This window comes from Schistocerca piceifrons, chromosome 4 (genome assembly GCF_021461385.2).
Source record: "Schistocerca piceifrons isolate TAMUIC-IGC-003096 chromosome 4, iqSchPice1.1, whole genome shotgun sequence".
Classification (NCBI taxonomy): Eukaryota; Metazoa; Arthropoda; class Insecta; order Orthoptera; family Acrididae; genus Schistocerca; species Schistocerca piceifrons.
In genome coordinates this window covers 436,255,495-436,264,132 of record NC_060141.1, presented here as the reverse complement: position 1 = coordinate 436,264,132, position 8,638 = coordinate 436,255,495, and positions in this window count along the sequence as shown.

Below are 8,638 nucleotides of genomic sequence, written 5' to 3'. Positions count from 1 at the left end.
AACACTGGGATAGCAGCTTACAATGACGTGAAAGCTATAATGGAAGCTGAGAATGTATGGTGAAGTACGAAGGTGAGGCTCCTTCAAATATGATGGAATAAGCTGTGTGGCAAACTGACATATATATCGAGGGACAATCCACGGTTAAGCGCGACAATTGATTCTCAGCGTTCCCGTATCAGACAGGGGCAGTGTCAGTATATCACTACTCATTGTGCTTTGTGTTGCTAAATTAAATATAGGAAAATATCGCAATTGCTCTAGGGTAGTTTATTTTCTTATTTCAGGTGTTATCCTGTTGGAAAATAATTTATATTTATATTTACAAACAAATTTAGAATATGTGGTCAGAACTGAGGTCATGATCATGAGAGCAGAAGTTCTTTACAACAGGCTACATATAACGGAAGCTTTGAAAGCAAACGCTCTATGACACAGTAGATGCCTGAGGGTGTGGGGGAGGTATATGAGTGGGTCGAACTGTTCCTTTTGTACGATGCTTTAAACCCATGCAGTATGGAGATACTACCACATACATCTCCTGAATCAGCATCATTAAGTACTTCACCAAGTGATGTGTGGTTAGCTCATCCTATATACAGAACATAAAATGCGAGGCTTGCATCTTTCAGACGTGGTCTTTAGCTACACTATGTGATCAAAAGTATCCAGAGACCTGGCTGAAAATTACTTACAAGTTCCTGGCGCCCTCCATCGGTAATGCTGCAGTTCAGTATCGTGTTGGGCCACCCTTAGCCTTGATGACAGCTTCCACTCTCGCAGGCATACGTTCAATGAAATGCAGGAAGGTTTCTTGGGGAATGGCAGCCCATTCTTCAAGGAGCGCTGCACTGAGGAGAGGTATCGATGTCGGTCGCTGAGACCTGGCAGGAAGTCGGCGTTCCAAAACATCCCGAAGGTGTTCTATAGGATTCGGATCTGGACTCTGTGCAGGCCAGTCCATTACAGGTACGTTATTGTCGTGTAACCACTCCGCCATAGGCCGTGCATTATGAACAGGTGCTCGATCGTGTTCAAAGATGCAATCGCCATTCCAGAATTGGTCTTCAACAATGGGAAGGAAGAAGGTGCTCAAAACATCAATGTAGGCCTATGATGTGATAGTGCCACGCCAAACAACAAGGGGTGCAAGCGCCCTCCTTGAAAAATACGACCACACCATAACACCACTGTCTCCGAATTTTACTGTTGGCACTACACACGCTGGCAGATGACATTCACCGGGAATTCGCCATACCCACACCCTGCCATCGGATCGCCACATTGTGTACCGTGATTCGTCACTCCACACAACGTTTTTCCACTGTTCAATCGTCCAAAGTTTACGCTCCTTAAACCAAGCGAGGCGTCGTTTGGCATTTACCGGCGTGATGTGTGGGTTATGAGCAGCCACTCGATCATGAAATCCAAGTTTTGTCACCTTCCGCCTAACTGTCATAGTACTTGCAGTGGATCCTGATGCAGTTTGGAATTCCTGTGTGGTGTCTGGATAGATGTCTGCCTATTACACATTGCGACCCTCTTCAATTGGCGACGGTCTCTGTCAGTCACCAGACCAGGTCGGCCTGTAGGCTTTTGCGCTGTACTTGTACCTTCAGGTTTCCACTTCACTGTCACATCGGACACAGTGGACCTAGGAATGTTTAGAAGTATGTAATCTTCTCGCGTACAGACGTACGACACAAGTGACACCCAATCACCTGACCACGTTCTAAGACCGTGAGTTCCTCAGAACGCCCCATTCTGTTTTCTCACGATGTCTAGTGACTACTGAGGTCGCTGATATGGAGTACCTGGCAGTATGTGGCAGCACAATGCACCTAATATAAAAAACATATGTTTTGTGGTGTCCGGATACTTTTGATCACATAGTGTATTAAGCAACATCCTGATAAACTAAGTGAAGCTGGTGTCCTTTGTGCTAGCGATGGAGATGAATCCGTGGTTCATGTTTGAAATATTGGGATGAAACGAATACCCCATGGGTTCAACATGCTGTGTGATTTCCCAAGCGCTTGTTTATGCTTCTTGAGAGGGGTAAGGGTTTTGTGGATGATATTTGTCAGAACAGAGTTGCAAAAATTACTGTAATAGTTGCATCTAATATTAGATTTCTACGAACCATCTGAAAGTGGCATCAGAACATCTTGTGACTGTGAGAGATGAGCAAAATCTGCTTCTAGTAAGAAGTAGAAGTAGTGTTCTTTCTCTGCAGGCATGCTGCTGCTTGCATTAAATGTGGACCCACTCTATACTCGTATGATGTGTGTCAGAGACCTGTTTTAAGTACAGCAAGTCTATTTTGGCGAAGGCAAGAATGTTGTAAGAGATAGTATTATTTTATGATGTACTTTTTATACTTCGTTAGTACACATTGCGAAGAATAAAGCATGCTTTTCTTGTTGTTTTTCCTATGTCAGTCACACTTAGTTCTACTCTTAATACAACAGATACGATTACACTGTGATCTGCTTGGAAAAATGGTGACTTTTTAGTGTCAAAGTATAGTACATACAGTACCAACATTGTGTCAATATATCAAGCCTCCCATGGGGTTCAAAAACCATCATTTCATCTTCCAGTAGAGTACTGTTGTTAAGGTCTGTGCTACACAGTTCCATATGATCCAGTAAAAAATCCTTTGCGACATGTACACTTAACTAAACTAGTAGTGAGATTCTATATTTGGAAGTACTGCAGGGAGAAAAAGAAAATCTGAGTGCTGCCTGCAGCCATGTGTCACGTTATTTTAGTATAAAACCATTACACAACATATGTAATGGGAATTTATGGTTGAAGATGCTTGATTTCTTAATGTATTCTGTGTGTGTTGGATGGAAGGATGATGTCTTATATCAGTACATTCGTAGGGGCAACACTGTGCTCGCTAGAGACATTGTACAATATTGCATACTCAGGAGCAGGGTGTGTATTAGGAGAAATTGGTATGGATGCAATAGGAATATAAAAATTCTATCTAAAACAGAACTGCTTGATGCTAAATGGACTATCAGCCTGTGCTATTGCAATGGCCTTCTGTTGACGACACTAGCTTATGGGTTTCAGTAAAACACTAGATCTTTTATGGATACATGCGAGTATATCACCTTTTGGGATCCATTTACATTTTCCTCCACTAAAAAGAACCTTAATTTTAAGCTCTAATCTATAACTAAGGAGGTAGGCTTTCGAGTTCTAGTGCGAGTTGATACAGAAGTCATCATCATCATCTTGGACAGTTTCCAGCCACTGGCTGGGTCTGTCGGGAACACAAGCCTCTCCACCGTGTTCTGTCTTTCCACCATTCCCCCTCTTCCACCTTCGTCCAGTTCTCTCCTCTTCTCATCACACATTCCTTCACTCCCTTCACCCGTCTATCTCTTGGTCTTCCTCTGGGCCTCTTCCCCTCCAGTTGCAGATCAAACATCCTCTTTGGAATTCTTCCCTCATCCATTCTCTTCATGTGTCCATACCACTGCAGTCTTGATTTTTCTATCCTGTCCTGTACTGGTTCCTCCTTTAGTCTTTCCCTCACATACACATTTCGCAATCTGTCTCGTCTTGTTACACCCAACCTGCTCCTCTGGAACTTCATTTCACTAGCCTGTATTCTACTTTTGTCGCTTTTGTGCATTACCCATGTCTCACTTCCGTATGTCAATATGGGGACAAAGTAGGTTCGGTATATAATTCCCTTGGATTTCTGTGGCACCTCCTTGCTCCAAATAAGCCCCCTAATGCATTTGTAGAACTGCCCTGCTTTTCTGCATCTTTCATTTATTTCCATTGCGTTTCCCCCCTTACTTTCAATCACGCTTCCCAGGTACTTGAAGTTCTCTACCACTTGTAGTTTTTCCCCTCCACAAGTTATATCCACATTTGGCCTATTCTTCTTCCTTGTTGTGACGATTATTTCACTTTTCTTTGCAGAGAAATGCATTCCATATTGTGCTGCCGTTGCCTCCCATGCATCTAACTGCTCTTGCACCTCCTTCACGCAATTTCCCCATAACATCAGGTCATCGGCAAAAAGCACTGCTTTCATTTTATGATCTCCAATTGCATCTGATACTTGCTGTAGGATTTCATCCATAACAATAATAAACAATAAAGGCGACAGTGCACTTCCCTGTCGCAGCCCATTTTCCAGCTTGAACCATGCAGTACGTTCCCTCCCCACTTTCACACAACTCTCACTTCCCTCATACATTTTTCTGACTTTTCGTGTAATCTCTTCATCTATCCCTTTTGCGTTCAGCACATCCCAGAGCTTGTCCCTACAGATACTGTCATACGCCTTCTCAATATCCAAAAAGGCCATGATTAAGTCCTTCCCGTACTCATAGTGCCTTTCCTGCAGTTGCCTTACCGCAAATATGAGGTCCGTTGTTGATCTTCCCGGTCTGAAACCGTACTGCTCCTCTTGCAGTCTACTTTCAATACTGCTTCTTATTCTCTTCTCCAGCATCTTTTCATAGATTTTTCCACAGTGGCATAGCAGGGTGATTCCTCTGTAGTTCTCACATCTCCTTTTATCCCCTTTCTTGAAGATCGGGACTATAATTCCTTTCTTCCAATCCTCAGGAATTCTGTTCTCCTTCCACACCACCCTCAGCACTCTGTATAGCCACTGGGTTCCTACTTCTCCTGCTGCTCGTATCATATCCACTGTTACTTCGTCCCAACCTGGTGCCTTGCCCCCTTTCATCCTCTTTATGGCTTCTTCCACTTCATTCCAAGTTAGATCATCAATTTCCCCACACAGAAGTACATTTCAAAAATCAGTGTGGGATGTAAGTGGCGTAGAAAACTGTACTTTTAATGGAACATTTGTTAACAGTCGGCGCGAGTACCACACATAGCATCACTATACTTAAATAGCTCTGACAGACGTTTCGAGATTAAATTAGACGCATATCATTCCATTGCACTGCTGGATTACTTGATTTTTTTTCCTAAGCAAGTTACATTTTGAAATCAGGAGGGGTTCTATATGAACGTATAAGACGCAGGAGACTATAGTTTTATTGGAAAATTTGTTAATAACTGTGCTTAAATAGCACTCACTTACGTTTGGAGACTAAGCGACAGTATTTCACAAATAATTGTCTTTGAACGTTGGAATTCAATCTTTACTGCATGCATCCAAAACCTGTTAAAGTAGGTATACCACCCTGCACTAAACATTCGTTGATCTAGAACGATTGAGTGACCGAAATTACAAACAGCACATCTTCACCTCAATGTTCACACTGTCTTAAGCAAGACAAAATCACAATACTCTCGCTCCACTGCAGCACGTACTGCAACCTGTGGACCACGTGTGACCATGACGCTTTGATGCCTTAGCAATACACTCTTCGATGAGTCTCGAGCTGTTGATTTTAACGGAACAACACCAAGCACAATGATCAATGATGCACTAACAATGCTGGTCTCGGACGTGAAAAAGCTGAGACGGAATATGCCCCACTTAACCGTCCACTGCCTCTCTCTCTATATGTATATCAGTTTTCCGCACAGCTTCTCCCACTCTATTCGAAAGGGTCTTACATTCTCAACTTTCACTGTAATTTTGAAGTCATTGTCAGCTGGTATCTCGATGTTAACATGCGTGGACCCATTTGTCATTAAATGATACACACTGGCGAGCAGTAGCATCGGTTCGACAGCTCAACACGACTTGCTCGCTGTCTGCCAATAATGTGAGCTCATATCAGTGCATGTTACACGACTGATCTGCAAGGCAAGAGCATCATGCGGTTGCTGCTGGAATCATATATGCTGGCATACTCAATTCGAATATTTAACGAAAAGAAAAAAATCTCTGGGGAAGACGACCTATTTTTCCTGGAAGGAAAGATCAGAGTACGTGTGAAAGTATACAGACAACAAATTTTTTAGCGGTTGAGATTGGGATCGAAGGGTAATCGATAATGCTGGTGCGATGTATCCTCCACCATGCACTCTACAGCGGCTTGCGATGTAGTTGTTTTGTATGAAGGATGTTCGCAGGTGATGCAGTTGTCTGCATGCATGCAGGATGTCCTATGGTGGTGCTGGTAGTTGACCTGAACGCAACTGAATCTACCGCACATTAATAGGACTAGGAATATCATATATCGTCATTGGAAGCGTTAACAGCAGTAAAATGCCTAGCAGTAATCATCTGCGGCGAGCTGAAGAAGAATGCATATTTTGGGCTCACATTCATTTCCTAGAATCTTAAGGGAAGCTATGACACTACAATTCCGATCGAGGTGTAATAGGCACTGATATGACTGCTAGTGCTGCAGAATACTTGGACAGTAATTTTTTTCTGGCTTATACTCGTACTTGTTGGTTAGTTCGCTTTCGATGTATAATAGTAGGATAAGAGTGAAGGTACTGGGTTTGCTAGGTAAATAACTACCCTACACGTATGTGTACTACGACGAGGACGTTCTCTATTCTAGACAGACTACAGTTTCATGTTCGGTTCATTGCCAAAGACCACGATGGGAAAATAATGATCGATGCTATAATCAAACCCCAAAATTTTCCCTGCTCTTGCAGTAGCTCTGAATTGTTCGCAGAGGTGCGAGGTTGTTGCACTGTTTGCCTTGCAAATAGTTCAGTGGATAGGGTGTGTGTCGGACGCTCTGTGGTACTGTTAGAACTCTATTATGGAGGTATATCTCAATTGAAAAACTATGCTGTCAACCAAGACTCTGATACTATTATGACGTCACATATGTAGCGTAGTGATCACTGGAATAGGATAAAGGAGATTAGGACACGTACAGGGACATATTTGTAGACAATCATTCGATATCAGTGAATTTCAGGTGTTGTAGATTTTCTTTGTGCACTCCTCTTACAGTAAAGATGCAGCAGCAAGGCTTGCTCGGCCATTAAAAAACCTCTTCCTCGGCCATTTAAAAAACCTCTTGAGGAGTTTAGGATATATACAGAGGCACATTAGGATATGTACAGAGGCATACAGACATTCACATTTACTCGGTCATTACGCATGTGACTGGAAGAGGCAGGAGGAAATCGATAATGCTGCTATGACGTACCCCACAGAGTGCAGTGCTTTGTGGAACTGTATTTAGATGCAGGCTCCTGTCTATATGAGAGTTGCGCCACCAGTAAGCAACAGCAATTTGCTGAGGATTGAGGATCGGTGGGCATTGGAGCTGAATGTAGATAAATGTAACTGTTGAATATAAAATAGCCGAATAGACCTTTTTTTCGATTAAATCATTGACTACAAATCACTAGAAGCAGCATCAGTCACAAAAATATCTAGACATAAACATCTGCATGGTGTTGAATTTCTTCCTGAACGGTGTGTGCCACTTCTTCTCATTGTGATAGTCCACATAGCCAGTGATGGATACAGGGCTAGACAGCCTTCTAACTAATAGAATAGTGCTGTTGCAGCGTGATGGATTTTGAGAGCATTAACAGGGGTCTGTGACCTGGCTGGCGATATACATCACTGTACATCAAAGACTGGAATATTGGTGTGTATATGGGGGGAGGGGGCAGGTTAAGCAATGCTCTGACAAATGGTAGGCTGAGAGGTGATGTCTTTACTACTTCTTCTGAACAAACATATTACTCTCTCCCAAATACTTCAGTAAGGTAATGAAGCTGATACTTGGACAGTCTGCATTGTTGTCAAATTTATTTAAGGCCAGGGCCCCTCCCCACATCCTTTCCCTCAGGGGTAGATGTGGTAACGTCCCACTAATGGTTTCATCTGATGATGTCACCTGCTGCCTTCACCTCTTTCCCCAATTTCTCCTCCATCCCCCATTTTCTCCCAACCCTCCCCGTCCCCCACTTGGAAAATGATGGGAAAGGTGGTTGTATCCTCTTCAGCAGCTCCACACTGAGTGGCTAGTTCACGAAACCACCACGAAGGGTTCTCAAAATACTAATGTCGTGGATAAAAAGAAAGATGGCAGGAGCCAATAGGAATGTGGCATTATGAAGAAGAAGAACCATGAAGCATCATCAGCAGGAGCTGAAATCCACCAGCACCACCCTGCGGAATAGAAAAAATCAGAAAAGTATCGAATATTACATCTTTGTCCGTAGCTACTATTACCTTTATTATTATTATTATTATTGCTTGTTCAGGTCTTGGTCATACATGTGATGGTTCTTTCTCCTTCTGCATCAGCCTCTGACCTGTCGAGATCTGCAGAGGTGGCCACCAGCATACAAGAACCTGTTTTGAGCTCCAACATGTCAGCACCTGTAGCAATATCTAACATGTCTGGACCTGCAGCGACCACATGCGATCTTGTAAGGCACCTGGTCAGCATGCTGGAGCAGGACAAGGTGTTGTTAATGTCTGTTCCCGTCGTCGATTTGTGTGATGAAGACACCCAGCCTATTCCTGACTCGAAGAAATATGCTGCTGGAGGCTCTAAACAGCAAGATGCATATCAGAGCTGGAATATGGCGCCTGTTCCGTCTATAGATTTGTGTGATGAAGACATCCAGCCCGCTCCTAACTCACAGGAGTGTGCTGGCGTCTTAAACAGCAAGGTGCAGATCGGTACTGGACTCTCAAATATGTACTGTGCCAGAATTTTCCACTGACAGGGCAGGGACAGAG